Raw genomic sequence first — 19,279 nt, forward strand, 5'->3', positions numbered from 1 at the left:
GTGTTCTGTTAAATTCTGCAACTTCTGACTTGGAGGCTGGGAGGGTTGAGAAATATACAAGATATAGTAAGAGGCACTACTTACGGTCAGCAGACATTTCACATGAAGATTATGTAGTAAAGGGGGAGAAGTTGTAAGATACTTGATTAAGGAAAAAAAATATTGGGAGACACAACTCACAAGGGGAGAATCAATAAAGCAACTGAACTAAAACTAAGAATCATTAGAAAAAAAATGATTCCATATGTCCTATAATATTATATTTGGAATTGTAAAAAGAAAGCACTGGTGTTGTATTTTAACAAAACAAAAAAACAAACAAAAATTCTTAGTTCAGGATAGCTATGTACAGAAAACCAAACACAAACCCAAAGTCAATACTCATTTAATAAACAGAAAAGTCTTCTCTACCAAGAAGAAAAAAAATACTACAATTCTATTTGTTTGCTTGTTTATGTATTTATTTACCACTTCATTTATTCATTTTCACAATTTCTTCTAACAGATTTCTAACTTAAAAGTGATCATAGACATCACACAGGGTTTTTTCCTATGTGAAATACCACCCTTAACTTTATTTCAGTCTTTTTGCTAATAGCCACCTCTCCAATCCCTAGTAAAATGTCAGTCCACACTCTACATTCAAAGAGATACAGGCACTCTGCCCTGCCCCCAGCGTGGACCCACATTTGTCTTTTGTAAGTCCCTTCCGTCTACTTTGTTCTTTTATTTTAGTGCTTAAAATAGGTCATCTGCTGGCTGATCAATTCCCTACGAATATTTCCATACAGCTTCAAATATCCTCTGAGAATATTTTATGGTTGCTTTCAAATGCTGTTTGTGCTGAGCTGCCAAGCCCTTCTTTCCATACAAGCACCAAGCTAAGCTAAAATATGTTTTCCCCTGTCCTCTGAGTTCCTTTTAGAGGGCCAAAGTGAAACAGTGATAGATGTGGATATCAAAGCATTATAAACTATCTAGTGACGTGTCATATCAGTACAGTGTCATATTACATACATATATAACTGCATATTATATTCCCGAATGCCCTTACAGTAACAACTGAAATTTGTGCATATGACATCTACTATTTATTGCAAAGAAATAATGTGTCACAATCTTACTGGGATAAAAGGATGAAAAATAGAATCTAGTCATATTTACTGGGCAGCCTGTATGTATTACCATTTTTAACTGCCAAGATTTTCTGAGCAATGGGAGGGATCACACTTGTATCCCTTTTCATTGGTTGCTCTTTCTAAGCACAACCATTTGCTCCATAGGTGTTGGGGGTAAATATCAAAAGATTCCAGCCAAAATGTTTTATATACCATACATCTCTGTATGATACATCACTGTCTCTTTCTTTCTTTATGTACTCAGTAGACTGCAAACTACCTGGATTTCTACAGCAACCCTAAGGATGTGTTTCTAATTAACCAGTTTTAAGTGGATGATAAGCAGTTTAGATATTCTGGACATGAGTCTGATTTTTTTTTTCCCCAACAAGATATTTTAGAGTAAGATAAGGCACAGAAGAAAATAAATTGAAATAAGAATCAGCACAACCAGCAACATCCTTTTGTCTATGAACACCCATACACTCAATGTAGAGTAGCTGACAAGTAACTGTTAAGTTACAGCAGTGCAGGTAGGCATCTGAGCTTTAACTGGCAACTGTCAATTAGGTTTATGTTTAACATTAAGTCATGTTAATTGGTTTCTAATAAAAGAAATAAATCAGTGAACTGAAATATTGCTTCAATGAAGCATATAGCTTCAAATGTACATATATACATGTATATATATGCACACATATATATATCATACAAAACATGTGTCCAAAAGAGTCAATAATAGGCTAGCTAGTTCACCCCATTAGCCTGAAAAGTTCAGCTAAATGTAATATTCCTATTTTCTTTAAACAGTGCTTACAGTGGTAGAGGTTATATAGCCTCTCTAGCAAATTCTAATGCTTCTAATGCTATTCAAATGCTTAACTATTTTTACAGATACAAAAAAATATTCCTGTTATAAATAGTGCTTGATGTAATACAAGTGCCTTCTTAACATATCTACAGGCAACATGGAGAAAACAGTTTATTATCTATCTCTTGACAGGTATCTTCAATATATAAAGGCTGTTACACGATCTCCTTTCTTTCTCCCTTTTGTCTAGATAAAATAACTCGATTTCTTCAATAACTTAGCCAATTATTCTCCATCTTCATTTCATGCAGCTGATTATTTTCACCTTGTAAATGTCCTTGTAGAATTGCATCTTTTTTTTTCTGACTGCTTCTCCATTTTCTCAAAATTATTCTGAATTCAACTTCAACAGACTCCAAAAGGTTGATGTCATCTGTAAATTTAATCAGTGTACTTGCCATTCTATCAGGCAGGCTGTTAATAAAACTGCGGAACATTACTAGAGTCATCACAGACTCCCATGGAATTCTGCTCAGTCCATTCTTCAAGTTTCACAGTAAACCTTTAATAGCTGTTCTTTTTGTACAGCTTTACAATCAGCTTTTTGCTCACCTGATAGGAATCCTATGGGGAATATATAGTAGGCAGCATCAAAAGAATTGCAAAAATGAAGCTATATGGCATCTCCTACTTCTCGCTTGCAGTTCCTACTTCTTTATCCTTTAAAAAATAAACAGCCAAGAATGTGAATAGTCCTTGACAAAGGAAAGTTAGTGGCTGTCCATTCACCTGGTCATCTTTGGAATGATCAAAATGTTTGATTATTTCATTTTTTTGCAATCATAGGCACAACACAATGGACCAAAATGTTCTTATACTAAATGTATACTTATAAATTAACATTGTAACATAACATTCTTATAACTAAATATACATCTTTCAAGTATACATTTCAATAATATACTTCCAATAAGACAAGTCTCCCATTCCTTTTTAAAAATTTATTTCCTTTTAATGATATGCATTATAAGTGTCTTTTCTAGTTTCCGCAACCTTGCTAATCTTCCACATTCCCATAGGTAACCATTAAGCATCATCTTATAAAGTAGCCTGTCAACGCAATATGTCATATTTGACTCTTAAGAGCATGTTGTTATAATTCTATAATTAGAATTTATACTGACAGAATTTCAAATGCAGCAATTTCACTTAGCTTACATATTATGTTATTATGTCATTATCTTACTTTTTTTATCTGTGTATAAACCAGAGAAATAGAAAATAACTCCACTCAAATAATTAATGACATATTTTATGTAGAAAAATACATAATTGCTGTTTTCAAAATGTACTCTAGCAAAGTTAAAACCTTTTTTTTGAACAGTCATGCCACTAAGGCTTGTCAGATTTCAAGGAGCACCTGGACAACACTCTTAGTCATATGGTTTAGTTTCAGGTAGTTCTGCAAGGAGCAGGGAGTTGGAGTCAATGATCCTTATGGGTCCCTTCCAACTTGATATATTATATGATTCTATTTGCAAAATTTGTAGGGAGAGTTTGGGATCACAGTATAATTTAGGAATAAAATAAAATGAAAAATAATTTTGTATAATATATAGTCCATAAGTCAGCTCATTGATGAGGTCCCCAATTTCATTATATGTATCACTGCCTGCACCCCAAAAGTCTAACACAAGGACATGATCTGCTTTGTGACGTTCCAGTTCTCAGGAAGCTACATTTTATCATAGACTTACAAATTGCCTCTCAGTATTTTCTCTCTTCATCTGAACTCTACGCTAAAATGAGTTCTGTAATTGGATTTCCTCTGGTGTCTTCTTTTCCTTTCCTTATTGTAAAATCAATAATATCAGTCAGAGAAACTGTAGTAAAAAAATAAGCTATTAGATAGCCTAGTATTTAGTAGAAATTGGATATTTATTCGTTATACCTTTCAGAGACTCTCACTGTAGATTTGAGAGCAGAACCAGCTCATAAATTAGGGTCATCCAGGCACAGGGTAAATGATTAACTAAAGAGATGAAAACTTCTGCACTGGTCTGTGTCAGGTAATAGAATGTCTGAAAAAAAAATGTAGTAGCCATGAGTCATACTGGATAGCACCCTTTAAAATTTTCTGCATGAGATCAACTTTGTATTATAAACTAAGTTAAGATACAGTTAAAAAATTCGATTATGGTAAATTACCAGTCACTTCATTGCTCATTAAGACAGCAGCTATTCACATCAACATCCTTGGTAAGGCTTGACTTTTTGCTCAGTATAATTCTTTCTGGTTTACTTGTATTGAGAATTTTTACAAACTAGGGCTTTGTGACACATTGCTCAATCTGGTTGTAAATCCTTTCTGAATGATATGAAAACTATCTTCTGTTAGACTAACATGGAAACAAAAGTTCTTACTTTACCATTTTCTTGAATAATACAAATTCAGTCTTATTAAACTAAAATCATGTAAATTAACCAATTCCTCAAGATTTTCTTCCTTCTTCAAAACTTTTTTTTTGGCCACCAGTCCCTTTTAATGCTATATGTCTAATAATACCAATGCAAAGGCTTACAGAAAAAAGTAACTAAGATCGCTGTAACTCTCACACTAAGTGCCCAAGATCTGTCATACGTGCTAAACTCTATACAAACAGCAAACATTAATAAGAGTGTTAAATCTAATGAACCTCTTCAGGCATGCTGACATGCTCTAAAATTAAAGATATGGAGAAGATAAAGAAAGTCTGAGGACTATGAGGACTGGAATAGACTGTGATGAAAGGCATTTTGCAAATGAGCTGACTCCAGTCAGACAACTCTCATTATATAGGATTATTCATTGTGAGCCAAAGCACCATAATGTGTTCAAAAGACAATGCACTGGTTTTAAAAAGGAACATTTTAAGCACTTCATAGCTAAATATAGAGAATAGCTTGTTGATACCAAATCATACAGGACTAATTTGGTCATGTCTTGAAGGGCATCTGTATGAGGCATTAAATACACTCTTTACATGCTATTCAGAAGCCAGCGGGGGAAAAAAACAAAAGTCTGGAGTCACAAGAGATCCTATTCACTCCCTTCCCACTGGTCAAAATATGTTGTTGTTATTATTATTATCTGAGAATCACTTTAATTCCACTATTCCTATGCACTAGACAGAACAGCTGCCCCAGAATTAAACTTTACTAGACACAGATATGTTAAAATAGACTCCAGCAGAAAAGAGACCACAATCTCCCTGAGTTACATTTTCTTCCTAAGGGCCACTGGGAGCAATGCAAAAATATGGTGGTCCTTACATGGAACACCGCATAATCTTTCAGTCTGGCTAACAAATCATAGCGGAATAGATCTGGGCATGTATTCAGTGCTTTCTTCTCTGTGTACTGGCATGCATTTTCAAATATGTTCACTACAACAGTTTTCATGCCCCTGCCTGCAGAAATATTTGAAAAAATAGTGAGTGTTGAGCAAATATTAGTACCATGAAAGAAACTGAGGAGTGATTTCATAGAATTGCATTGTTGATGTCTCTTCCACGCAAGAAATGTCTCATTAAACCTGAGAGTAAAAAGATACCATGTGACCTAAACTGTTGAATCAAAATTAGACAAAATAATTTATGCACTTCATAAATGAGACAGTACTAAAGACATAACAGAGAATTATCTTACTGTTAAAAAAAAAAAAAAAAAAAAAAAAACATCCTGGCCATACAGGACCAAGACCATCAAAGGCCCATGAAAAGGATAAAGGGTCTGGAGCATCTTTCATTGAGGAAGGGCTGAATAAGCTGGTACTGTTTAGCTTGGAGAAGACAATGTTTGTGAAGAGTAAAGGAGACTGAGCCAGATATTCCTCAGTACTGCCCAGTGACAGGACAAGAGGCAATGAGCACAAATTGAAATAACAGGACATCCTACTTAAACTTAGGAAGAAAATTTTTACTGTAAGTGTAGTCAAACACTGGAATGGGTTGCCCAGACAAGTTCACCTGGACAATATACTTTACAACCTGCCATAGCTGACCCTGCTTGAGCATGGGAATGTGATGTGAGGATCCCCAGAGGTACCGACTTCAGTGATCCTGTGAGTACAATTGCATAAGAGCTCCCAAATTTCCTACAACAACAAAGAAATTAGAAAAGAAGTGGAAAACAGATATACTATTGAAAATGAATGTCAATGAATATATGTATTAACAGGGGCTCATCTGTGAGGGGGTGCAGTGTATAGCCTTCTCTGTTGCGTTATGTTGAAAACTCAGTGACCCAGGTGGGTCACCAAACTGTATAAGCTTATTGTATGGTTGAGAATCTTGTAAAACATAGTGAATAAACATAGATCATCTAGATCTCAAGAATTATCCAGAGGGGTGGTTCGGTTAAAAATTAAATGTCAGAAGAATTCCTTTGGTTTATTGTAGTTTATTTCAACTGAAACAATAGATGAAGAAGGATCTGTTTTCATACAGTTATAATCTCTGACTCCTCAATAAGTTGTTTCAAAAAGAGGTATTCTACTTTGATATTTTCAAAACTGAATATTCCTTTTTCTGTTCAATAGTTTCCTACTTCAAAAAGCTGAATATATTAAAAAAAAAAAAAAAATCAAAATACCAAAAAAAGAGTATAATTTACCTGACGGCATTTTTTACAAATAACTTGTATTTTAACGTATATATTTACATTTGTTGTTCCCTGTTGCTGCTTATATTGCTGTTTTGATATAATTTTATTACATAAAAAAAATACTATTGCAGAAAATCTATTTCACAGAATCACAGAATTACAGACTCTCTGAGGTTGCAAGAAACCCCTGGAGATTCTCTAGTCTAAAACTTCTACTCAAGCAGAGTCAGCTACAACAGGTATGGCTGTGTCCAGTGGGGCTTTTAATATCTCTTAAGTGTGGAGACTCCATAATATTTCTGTGTGGTCTGTCCCAGAGCTTGACCACTCCTACAGTAAAAAAGTGTTTTCTTGTGTTCAGAAGGAATTTCCGGTGGTTTAATTTGTGCCCATTGATGAGATTCTCCAAGTCTTCTCCAGGATGAGCATTCCCAGCTCTTTCAGTCTTTCCTCAGATTGAAGATGCTTCAGTCCATCATTTTAGTGGCCCTTTCACAAAATCATCTAGGTTGGAAAAGACCTTGAAGATCATCCAGACCAACCATCAACCCAGCAATAGGAGTTCCCAACTATATCACCATATCCATCGGTACTATGTTGACTCTACTCTTACAGACGTTGAGGGATAGGGACTCCATCACCTCCCTGGGCAGCCCATTCCAACACCGAAAAAAACCGTTCTGGAAAGAAATGCTTCCTAATATCTAGTCTAAACCTTCCCTGGTGCAACTTGAAGCCATTCCCTCTTGTCCTATTGCTTGTTAATTGGTTAAAGAGGCTCATCCCCACCTCTCTGCAACCTCCTTTCAGGGAACTGTAGAGGTCTCCCCTCAGCCTCCTCTTCTCCAGACTAAACACCCCCAGTTCCCTCAGCCGCTCCCCGTACGACCTGTGCTCCAGACCCTGCACCAGCTCCGTTGTCCTTCTCTGAACACGCTCAAGTAATTCAATGTCCTTTTTGGAGTGAGGGGCCCAAAACTGAACACAGGAATCGAGGGGCAGCCTCACCAGTGCCGAGTACAGGGGTCAGATCCCTTCCCTGTCCCTGCTGGCCACGCTATGGCTGACACAAGCCAGGATGCCATTGGCCTTCTTGGCCCCCTGGGCACACTGCTGGCTCCTGTTCAGCCGGCTGTCAATCAACACCCCCAGGTCCCTCTCTGACTGGCAACTCTCCAGCCACTCCTCCCCAAGCCTGTAGAGCTGCTGGGGGTTGTTGTGGCCCAAGGGCAGCCCCCGGCATTTGGCCTTATGGAAACTCCTCCAGTTGGGCTCAGCCCATGGCTCCAGCCTGTCCAGGTCTCTCTGCAGAGCCTCCCTGCCCTCGAGCACATCAACACTCCCACCCAACTTGGGGTCATCTGCAAACTGACTGAGGGTGCGCTCGATCCCCTCGTCTAGATCATCAATAAAGATGTTAAACAGGAGTGGCCCCAAAACTGAGCCCTGGGGGACACCAGTCGTGACCAGCCGCCAACTGGATTTAACTCCATTCACCACAACTCTTTGAGCTCGGCCATCAAGACAGTTTTTTACCCAGCAAAGTTTGTGACCATCCAAGCCACGAGCAGCCAGTTTTGTCCAGGAGATTGCTGTGGGAAACAGTGTCAGAAGCCTTACTAAAGTCAAGGTAAACAACACTGTGGTTTAAGCCCTGCTGGGACCAGAGACCACTTTGCATTGCCCCTCCCCCACCCATAGCCGGTCAGGCTGGCAGTGAGGCACAAACCCCAGGTTAAAATAAGAAGAAATTTAATACAACAGTGTGATAAACAATCTGAACCACAGTAGCAATGATAACAACAATAAACAGCAATAACAGTAAGCAAGACAAAAGATATACAGAGAAATACCGCAAATGATTATGGAACAAACCCACCGTGTGCTCTCGGCCACCAAAGCCACAAATGAAAAAGTTCCCGCACTCCTGAGCCGGGACCTGATGCCAGCATGGTATTAACAACCCAGCTGGAGATCCCTTCCGCCTCTCTCTCTGCTGGGGAAACTTAACCCTATCCTAACTTGAACCAGGACAAACATACACAGCCTTTTCCTCATCCAGTAAACAGGTTGCCCTGTCATAGAAGGAGATCATGTTTGTCAGGCAGGACTTCCCTTTCATAAACCCATGCTGACTGGGTCTGATCCCCTGGTTTTCCATTATATGACTTTTTTAATGGTACTCGAGATGACCTGCTCCATGACCTTCCCTGGCACCGAGGTCAGACTGACAGGTCTATAGTTTCCTGGATCCTCCTTTCTGCCTCTCTTGTAGATGGGTGTCACATTTGCCACCCTCCAGTCCAATGGGACCTCCCCAGTTAGCCATGGCTTCAGGGAAATCATGGACGGCAGCTTGGTGAGCACATCTGCCAACTCTTTCAGCACCCTTGGGTGTAACCCATCCGGTCCCACAGACTTGTGCGCATCCAAGTGGTGTAGCAGGTCTCTGACCACCTTCTCTTCAACTGTGCTGACCTCATTCTGCTTCCCCTCCCCATCTCCCAGCTCACGAGGCTGGGTGTCCAGGGAACAGCCAGTTCCACTGCTAAAGACTGAGGCAAAGTAGGCGCTGAGCACCTCAGCCTTTTCTTCATCCTTTGTTACTATGTTTCTCTCTGCATCCCATAAAGGAGGGAGATTTTCCCTAATCCTCCTTTTGTTGTTAATTAATTTATAGAACATTTTTAATTATCCTTAACAGCTGTAGCCAAGTTGAGCTCTAGCTGTGCTTTGTCTCTCCTAATGTTCTCCCTGCATAACTTCACTACATCTTTATAGTCTTCATGAGAGACCTGCCCCCTCTTCCAAAGGCAAGAGATTCTCCTTTTGTTCTTGAGATCCAGCCAAAGGTCCCTGTTTAGCCAGGCCAGTCTCCTTCCCCGCCTGCTTGATTTTCAGCACACGGGAACAGCCTGCTCCTGTGCCTTTAAGACTTCTCTCTTGAAGTATGTCCAGTCTTCCTGGGCTCCCATATCCTTCAGGGCAGCCTCCCGAGGGATTTTGTTAATCAGTCTTTTGAACAGGTCAAAGTTAGCCCTGCGGACGTCTAAGGTGGCAGTTTTACTAACCCCTCTCTCTTTCTTGAAAGATTGAAAATTTGATCATCTCATGATCACTGCACCCTAGACGGCCTCCAGCCTTTACCTTCCCCACAAGCTCTTCCCTGTTCACAAGCAGCAGGTCCAGGAGGCACCTTCCCTGGTCAGCTCACTCACCAGCTGTGTGAGGAACTTATCCTCCACACATTCCAGGAACCTCCTGGATTGTTCCCTCTATGCTGTATTGTGATCCCAGCAGATACCCAGGAGGTTAAAGTCCCCAACAAGTACAACGGGAAGTGCCCACAAGATTTATCCCAACTGTTTATCAAAGGCTTCATCCAGTTTACTGCTTTGGTTGGTGGGTCTACAGAAGACTCCCACAGCAAGATCTGCTTTATCTGCCCTGAACCTAATCCAAATACTCTCAACCCTGTTATCACTATACTTGATTTCTGAGCTCTCATAGCATTACCTAACATACAGGGCCACTCCACCACCTCTCATTCCCTGTCTATCCCCCCTGAAGAGCTTGTAGCCATCAGTTGCAGCACTCCAGCTGTGTGAGGCATCCCGCCACGTTTCTGTGATAGCAACTATGTCATAGTTCTCGTGCTGCATCATGGCCTCAAGCTCCCCCTGTTTGTTGCTCATACTGTGTGCACTGGTATAGATGCACTTGAGATGAGCTGGTGAATCAGACACTTCTCAGGTGCTTCAACGGTTCCTAGACATCTTTCCCTTCTCTCAAATGAAGTGACAGAGGGAGAGCCCTCACCAGTCCACCATCTTTCAAGCTTTGGCATGCTTCCCTCGAGTTTGTTCTTAACCAGCCCAGTTATCTCCCCATCCCCCCTCACATCTAGTTTAAAGCCCTGTCAATAAGCCCTGCTAACTCCTGCCCCAGAATCCTTTCCCCCCCCCCCGGGACAGCTTCATCCCACCTGTCTCATTTGTCACCAGCAGACCAGGTGCCTTATAAACCTCGCCATGGTTGAAGAACCCAAAATTCTGACGGTGGCACCAGTCTCTGAAACAAGTGTTAATCAGATATGTTTTCCACCCTCTATCAGTGGTTTTCCCTTCCACTTGAGGGATTGATGAAAACACGACCTGAGCTCCCAAGCCTTCAATTAGCCACCCCAGTGCCTTGAAGTCCTTTTTGAGTCTCTCTACCACCTCATCATTACCTGCCTGGATAACCATCATGGGGTAGTAATCAGAGGGCTGCAACAGAGCAGTGAGTCATTCCAGTTCATCCATGTCTCTCTTGTACTGAGGAGTCCAGACCTGGACCAAGACCTCCAGATGTGTCTAAACAGTATTGAGCAGATTTCGGGGATGACATCACTCAACCTTGGGCAATGACCACCCTTATGCCACCCAGGATGTTGTTGACATTCTTTACTATGAGGGCATGTTGTTGGCTCATGGTCAGCTTGTTATTTACCATAACCACCAAGTGCTTTTCTGCAGAGATGCTTTCCAGCCAATTAGCATCTAGTCTAGCACCTGGGCTTATTTCTCTGCAGGATAAGAACTTTGCATTTTCCTTTGTTGAATTTTCAGAGGTTACTGTCAGCCCAATTCCCCAGCCTGTCCAGGCAGATCTGTGTCGTATATCAGTCATACTTCCCAATTTTGTATCATCTGCAAACCTGCTGAAGGTGCACTTGGTCCCATCATCTAGGTCATTAAGTAAGATATTTCTTGTGGTTTGAGCTCAGAGGGCAACTGAGCACCACGCAGCTGCTCACTCCCCCTACACCTTCACCCCCCACCCCCACCCCCCAAGCACTGGGAAGGAGGAAAGCCAAAGGCCCAGGAAATAAAGATAAGAACAGGGAGGGACTATCTCATCCATTAAGGTACAGGAAAAAGACAGACTTTTATAGGGGAAGAGGAAAACAACATAAATTTAATACAGACACTAATAAAAACAACACTTAACGGACAGAGTAGGACTCTGAGAAACACTACCACATCTTGAAAACACCTTCCCCTATACCTCCCTTCTTCCTGGACTCAGCTTTGCTCCCGATATCTCTACCTTCTCTCTCTCGGTGGTGCAGGGGTCAGGCAGTGGGGAGCATGGTCAATCCTGATGCTTCTTCCACCTTGGGGCCAGTGAGGGGAACTTCTGTACTCCTCCCCTGCTCCAGCGCAGTCCCCCTCTCACAGGAGACAGTCCTCTACAAACTGTCTCTGACATGAGTCACTCCCATAGGCGTGTGGGTCACCCCCACGTGTTGTAATCCTCCCAGCACCAAACTACAGAAGCGAGGCCTTGTTCCCATAGAGTCCCGGGCTTCTTAAGGCACAGTCACCTGGCTCAGCCTGAGGCCCCCCACAGGCTGCAAATCGGTATCTGCTCCACCACAGACCCCCATGGGAGGCAGCCCTGCTATTTCACCACAGGATACGGAGTGGTCTGTGCTCCAGCGCACCTCACCCACTTCTTCCTCTTTCCTTCCATTGACCTCGGTGTTTGCACAGATGCTATCCTCACAACTTCTCACAACTCCCACAGCTCCTTCCAGTTTCCCCTTCTTAAATATGTTATTGCAGAGGCACAGCCACCGTCTCCAATTGACTCGGCCTTGGCCAGAGGTGGGTCCAACTTGGAGCCGGGGGAACTTTGAGAAGCTTCTCACAGGGAGCCACCACGGAAGCCCCTCCACTGCTACCAAAACCCCCCACTACTCACTCAGACAAGGCCAATGTTAAATAGTATTTCACTCAGTATCAACCCCTGAGGTACACCACTGGTGACTGGCTTCCAGTTGGACTTTGTGCAACTAATCATAACCTTCTGGATCCAGCTGTTCAGCCAGTTTTCAATCCAATTCGCTGTGTGCTTATTTAATCCTAGCTATCTAATGGGAGACAGTGTTAAAAGCCTTACTAAAGTCAAACTGAACAACATATCCTGATCTCTCCTCATTTACCAAGACAGTCACTAAGTCTATCAGGTTGGTTAAGCATGATTTCCCTTTCATAAATCTATTGTGGCTATTCCAGGTCACATTCTTGTCCTTCATGGGTTTGGAAATTATTTCCAGAAGTAGCTGCACCATCACCTTTCCGTGGATGAAAGTGAGTCTGGCAGACTTGTGCTTTTGTAGATACTACTTCTTGCCTTTTTTGAAGAGTGACAAGAGTGACATTTTCTTTCTTCTAGTGATATTTTCTTTTGTTCAGAAAGCTCTCCAAGTCACCAAAACCTTTCAAAGGTAATCAAGAATGGTCTCACAGAGGCATCAACCTCCTTCCTCAGCAGTTGTGGATGCATCCCATCAGGCCCCATGAACTTAGGTGTGTCCAGTTTTTCTTTTTCTAAGTGCTCTCTACCCTGATACTCTTCTGCCAAAAATAAGTCTTCCTACCCAGTGTCATCCATATATAAACGAAGTGTGTTTCTTCCTTATATAATTAGTTGTGAATTATTTACTCAGACACAGAAATTAACCACTGAATTATAAAAATCAGTTTAACTGTTCTAGAAAATATATACATAATGTTGACAGCCTGAATATAGAAAATATTATATGATTTACTGTTTGGTACCAGATTGTTGTAATTTTTCAAAATTATGTTTTGAAATTTAAAAAAAAAAAAAAAAAAAAAAAAAAAAAAAAAGAGTTTTGTTATTTTCTTTTTTTTTGTTTATTTCAGATAAACAAAACTAATTATATTGTAATTCTTGGATATGTGAAAAAACTGTGATTATAAATATAAATGTGCTAGGCTATCATGCCATCTAAAGTTATCCTGAAGAGATAAAAAGCAACACAAGATATGCTTAAACCACCTTTAAATAACTTATTTGACAAACTCTTTAAAATTAGTCCTCAAAAATATTATATCAAGCTAAATTATGTCACATTTATGTTTTACCATGTATTAGAAATGACTGGTAAGCACTGGTACTCACTAGGCAGTGGCAATCACTTATTTTACAACTTGTATGGTAAAGTCTTCTAATATCTCAGCCAAAACAAAACCTCAGATTCAGAGCATTTATAATGTACATATCCGGGTAAACATTTGCACCCAATATTTAACATTAAAAACAAGTAAGATCTTCTCATAGATCTTGTTTAAATTCTGAAAGTATATACTCTCAGTTCAGTGTGCCAGAAGTCTAAAAATGTATTGAAATGAATCTTTGGAGCATGTTCTTTTCTCAGACACCATCTGTCAGTGAAACTATTGGTTCAGTATTAAAGTTTCTTCAGATTCACATTACTTTGTTACAGCAAGTTTCAATTTTACATATTTATAGATAATAATTCAATTCTAAATTACCCCAATTACTGAGCTACCTTTATATAATTAGAAACATATTTATTCTTCTTCCTATGTTTTTATTTGTCATTTAGGGTTCCATAACACATTGTGGGTTTATTAGTTTGGAGTTTGATGGGCTTTTTTTTTTTTTTTTGTGTGTGTGTGTTTTTTTTGCCTGGGTGGTGGTGGTGGTGGTGTCTTTTGTTTTGGTTTTGTTGCAGCTCCAGTATGCCTTGAATTCAATTACTCCTTTTAAAATAAAACTTTGGCTCACCTGAATATTTTACACACTATGTTTCTAGTTGGAATATCCAGATTTTTTTAATTCAACAATACTTTTCTTCTAGCAATCTTTGTTTGCACGGGATTATACTTTCAGTATTCTTTATAATACAATGACTTCCTAAATTTTTGAGCAGGAATACATTGGAAGTGATGATCTCTTATTTAATAGTAAAGTTTTGGTTAAAAATTAGAAATATATAGTTAAGTGGAAAACACACATTAAGCAAAGAGGACTTCAGACACAACCTGCTTAATTTCTGATGACTTAAAAAATTAAACTTATACAATAGTCATTAGAAACGGGCAGGCTTTTACATAGATAGATATATATATATTTATATTTATATTTTAATAGGCTGTGAATGTGTACCTCAGGTTTAGTATCTGTTGTGGGACAGCCACAGTAGGTAGCTAAGCACCACAGAACCACTTGCTCACTCCAGCTCAGTGGGATGGGGCAGTAAATCAAAAGGGTAGAATTGAAAAGACTAATGGGTTCAGATAAAAACAGTTTAATAGGGAAAGCAAAATCTGTACACTCAAGCAAAGCAAAATAAGGAACTCATTCCCTACTCCCCATCAGCAGGCAGAGCGTTAGCCATTTCCAAGACACCAGGGCTTCATCACATGTAACCGTTACTTGAGAAGACTCTAGCCATAACTCTGCATGCCCCTCTTACTCCTTCTTTTCTCTAGCTTTTATTGTAGAGCATGAAATTATATGGCAAGTGATATCCCTTTGGTCAGTTGAGGTCACCTGTCCCAGCTGTGTTGCCTCCCAACTTCTTGTGCAGCCTCAGACTGCTTGCTTGTGGGTTCATGTGAGAAACAGAAAAGGCCTTGATGCTGTGCAAGTCCTGTTAAGCAACTGCTAAAACTTTCGTGTTTTCAACAGTGTTATAGTCACAAATCCAAAACATAGCATTGTAAATACTATGAAGAAAATTATTCCAGCCAAAACTAGTACAGTATCCTAAATTACATTTGATTAGTAGTTCATTATTTTCTTTCTATAACCACTATTTAACAATATGGGAGATCAGAATAGTTTGTATCTGTAGTAATAGTGGCATAGGAACATACATTACCTAAATCCTCCAATTTCTAAAAGCAGAATTGCTTCCTGTCGTTCTGAATGCAGTATTCTAATAATTCTAATTCTTAATAATAATTGCAAGGCGATGTGCTGCAACAAATATTACTGAGACAAAAATCTTCTCCTTCTAGAAGAATTAAAAACCACTCAAAAACATTAACAGACCCTTCTTCAAAGACAGCTTACTGAAAACTTTATTTCTCTCTCTGCAGCCTGTGCAGAGGAGTCCATGCAGGAGCAGATTTTCTGGTAGGAACTGTCTCCTATGGGGGACCCAACATGGAAGAGTTCTTGAAAAATTGCAGTCCATGGGAAGGACCCACATTGGAGCATTTAATAAAGGATAGTATCCTGTGGGTGAGACTCCATGCTGGAGCAGGGGAAGAGTCTGTGGAGGAAGGAGAGACAGAGATGAAGCATTATGAACTGACAGCAACCCCATTTTTCATCCACCTGGTCTGCCTGAGGTGGGGGGGGAGGTGGAAAAGTCAGGAAGAGGCTGAGTCTAGGAAGAAGCATATTGGGGGAAGAGGGGAGGTGGTTTTATTTTTATTTTTATTTCTCACTCTCCTAATTTTCCTAATTCGAGTCTTTTCTGCCCATGAGGGTAACTGGCAAATTATGTCCCTGTCCTTATCTCAACCCATGAACTTTTCCATCTTATTTTCTCCCCTTGTCCTGTTTAAAGGTGCAGGAGTGAGAAAGCAGCTTGGGGGGAACCTAGTAGACAGCCAAGGTCAACACACCACACCCACACTGAGAATCTATTCAGCTCTTATTTTTGATCTGCAACGCAGACATTTCCTAATTACAGATATAGAGATAAATACATGAGAATGTTGTTAATCTGTGCTAAAGAAAAAGCTTTTACAACTAGAAGGCTGACCAGCAAAGATGCCTGCAGACCAATCATAAGTCACTTCATTTATACAGCTGTTCTGACTTTGAATAGCTAGTTGTGAGTGTATAATCACCCCCAAACAGCCATATTTCAGACTGGTCTTGACTAGATTTTTTTTTTCCTGCATATTTCTTCCTCTACTCTAAAATCTGTTTCTTTCCCCATTAGTCTCATATTCACAGAGTTGTATATTAGATGGCCTCAGTTTTTCCACCAGATTTCATGCAACTACCAGGAACTTCTGTTGAGGGCATCACGAGCTGGCTTTGAATTCCCATCTGGCAATAAATACAAATCTTGCCAACAACACGGATACCAATTAGAGTCATATAGGTGTTGTTGGAGTTTCTGAACTACCAAGGAAGACAATCAAGAAAAAGTGAATATAATATATTGCTCACTAAGTAATACTAAAGGTTTTCTGAAATATCACACACAGAAACTCTCACACATATCAATAAAATGGAACTTTTTTCCACATCTGTATTTGCCACCTCCCAAATATATATGTAGCTGTGTTAAAATACACCATCTTCTTTTAAAACAGATGCGCTCTCCACTACTGATAAACACAATACTGTATTTATGTCAGACACCCTATTAAGTCTAATTTAGCTTTATTCAGTACTGTCTTCTCATTACTTACTCTGAATTTATGATGTGGTTTTCTTTTGCTTATATTTCTTCCATAATTTATCTCATGTTTTCGTCAAGACCTAGGAGGACCAATAGTTCATGAACAAACTCCAGATAAATCGATGAAGAATTTGATTCTTGTGGCTATACAAGGTCCTTCTTTTTTGCCACCTTTGATTGTGATCAGATGTCCATAAAGATTGTCTCTTCAGCTATGTGTAACTGTTTTTTTCATGCTCCAAGAATTGTGCAAAGCACATTTTATAATTGGATAAAAGTAATACTTTTAACGTTGTGCTTCAGCAGAAAATACTGAATCAAGCCAATTTTACCTCCTTGGATGTCAGGAATCCCAGTAATGCCTTAAGTCATCACAAAAAATAAGGAAAAAAAACCCATGTGCTTTTAATATGCATTATCAACTGCACTGACAACTTATAACAAAGATAATGCAAGAAAAAAACAAAACCAAACACAAACACAAAACCTGGAATAACTAAGAAAATTAAGGCAAAAAGCTTCTACATTCATGCAACAGTAGGCATACCACAAAAAAATGATAGAAAAAACCTACTACATCTGCCTTAGATATCAATTGCACAAGGAAGAACAGGCATTTTCTCATAAGAGTAAAGTCAAGTAGTGATTTTTTTCTAGATTTTTCTTCTAAGTATATTTTATTCTTTTTAATGGGAAAGAAAATCAAAGCCTACTTCCATATTTGAAGAGACGTCCTTCGTCTTCATCTCTGATCATAATTGTGGTATTCTGAAAAATGTGATTAATGGTGGGAATATAATTTCTTCTTATTTTGACTCATTTGAAAACTAAATCAGCCCAAAGAGCACCACATGAGCAAAGTCAGCCGATGAACCTGAGTAGTAAAACTAGTAATAAAACAAAAGCAAAATACATACTGGCTGCAGGGCTCAACAAATGGTCAATCTTTGCTGAATTTTTATTTTCACTTCAGGAAATATGACATATTGGACAAATTCCTGCCATTAGTGGTATTGTCAGCATCTCATCTGGTACCTCATTCTGTTGTCAAACCTCTTGTTCTTGTCTCTGCTCCACTGAGTATCCAACATAGCACATTGGAGTCACATTCTGCAGCTAGCAGATAGGCAGGTAGCCATCAGATGCTCTCTCTACTCAAATAGCCATCTGGCTTCTCTGTTTCCAGACTCTGGAAAACACTTAACCTATTTTTCTGCAGGAAACAGAAACAGGGGAAGTAGGAAGCCATGGGAGCTATATTTCTCAAGAAGATGGCAAGGAGAAAATGTAAGGACAGGAAGAGATATACGAGACAAGAGAGGGGAAAATATAAATGATAAAATGGCTATCCAAACAGGAATGGGGCCCAAGATCTCATGGGAACAGAAACATAATATTTCATTATTTATATTATTTATTCATTTTTTTCTCTGCTACAGAACAATTATAAGATAGATATCTGTCGAGATTTCAGATATAAAAGTTCTTAAAGTTTTTGATATAATACATGTAAAACATTTGAAAGACAACAATGCCCACAGGCAGAGAAGACAACAGAAAGGATGAAGATTTAAAAAAAAAAAACAAACAAACAAAAAAAAACAACACCAAAACAAACCACAAACATTTTTGCTGTCCAGTACTGGGCTCTTTGTTTCTGTATGAACAACACTGATTCACTGTTATCTCTGCCCAATTTCATGGTTCATCGTCCTTGCTAAAAGCAGGCTGGTTCCAACTTCATTGTTCTATACAAAAGAACAGTCCATCTTTCCAAAGATAACAAATGGTCATTAGCCCTTACTGTAAGTACAAACACTAAAGACACTGGCAGGTGCACTGTTGTGGAGCAACTCAAATCTGTTACAGTTGTCCTCTAACAGGGTCGTCAGTAGTTGCTAAATGTATATTTGCTATCACTGTCAATTACAGCTCTCTTAAACAGATGATGAGCAGACTTAGCCTAAAAGAAAGCCAGCATTATTTTATAGTTTCTCCTTCGTCTGTTTCTATTCTACTGTTACACTACACAGTACGTATTTTGAGATAGAGGTAGCTGTTGGTGTAGGGATAGTGCAAAATTTGACTGTCTGAGACTAGGTCACCAAGGCATAACCATTATTGTCTTCATAGAATAGAACAGTGTCAGAAACAGGTTCAGATATACCAAGAAGAATTGAGGATCTTGAACTATTTTAAAAAATACAAAAAAATTGAAAGACCACTGTTGTCTGGGAAATACTTTTAAATTCTTAAAAGAAACAGACAGTATTACAGAACTGAAGCAAGGTTGGAAAGAATAAATGAGAGTAGTACCACCACAGTGTGGACACAAGAGGTACAAGAACCTGTCTCCACATACATGTGTTCTTTCAATGAATAATCTGATCCTTTCTGTGAAATTTGCACAGGATTTTCCAACATGACCGATCCCCTTTTGGAAGATATTATGGTAGC

This window comes from Athene cunicularia (genome assembly GCF_003259725.1).
Source record: "Athene cunicularia isolate RWA chromosome 3 unlocalized genomic scaffold, athCun1 chr3_part1, whole genome shotgun sequence".
Taxonomy (NCBI): Eukaryota; Metazoa; Chordata; class Aves; order Strigiformes; family Strigidae; genus Athene; species Athene cunicularia.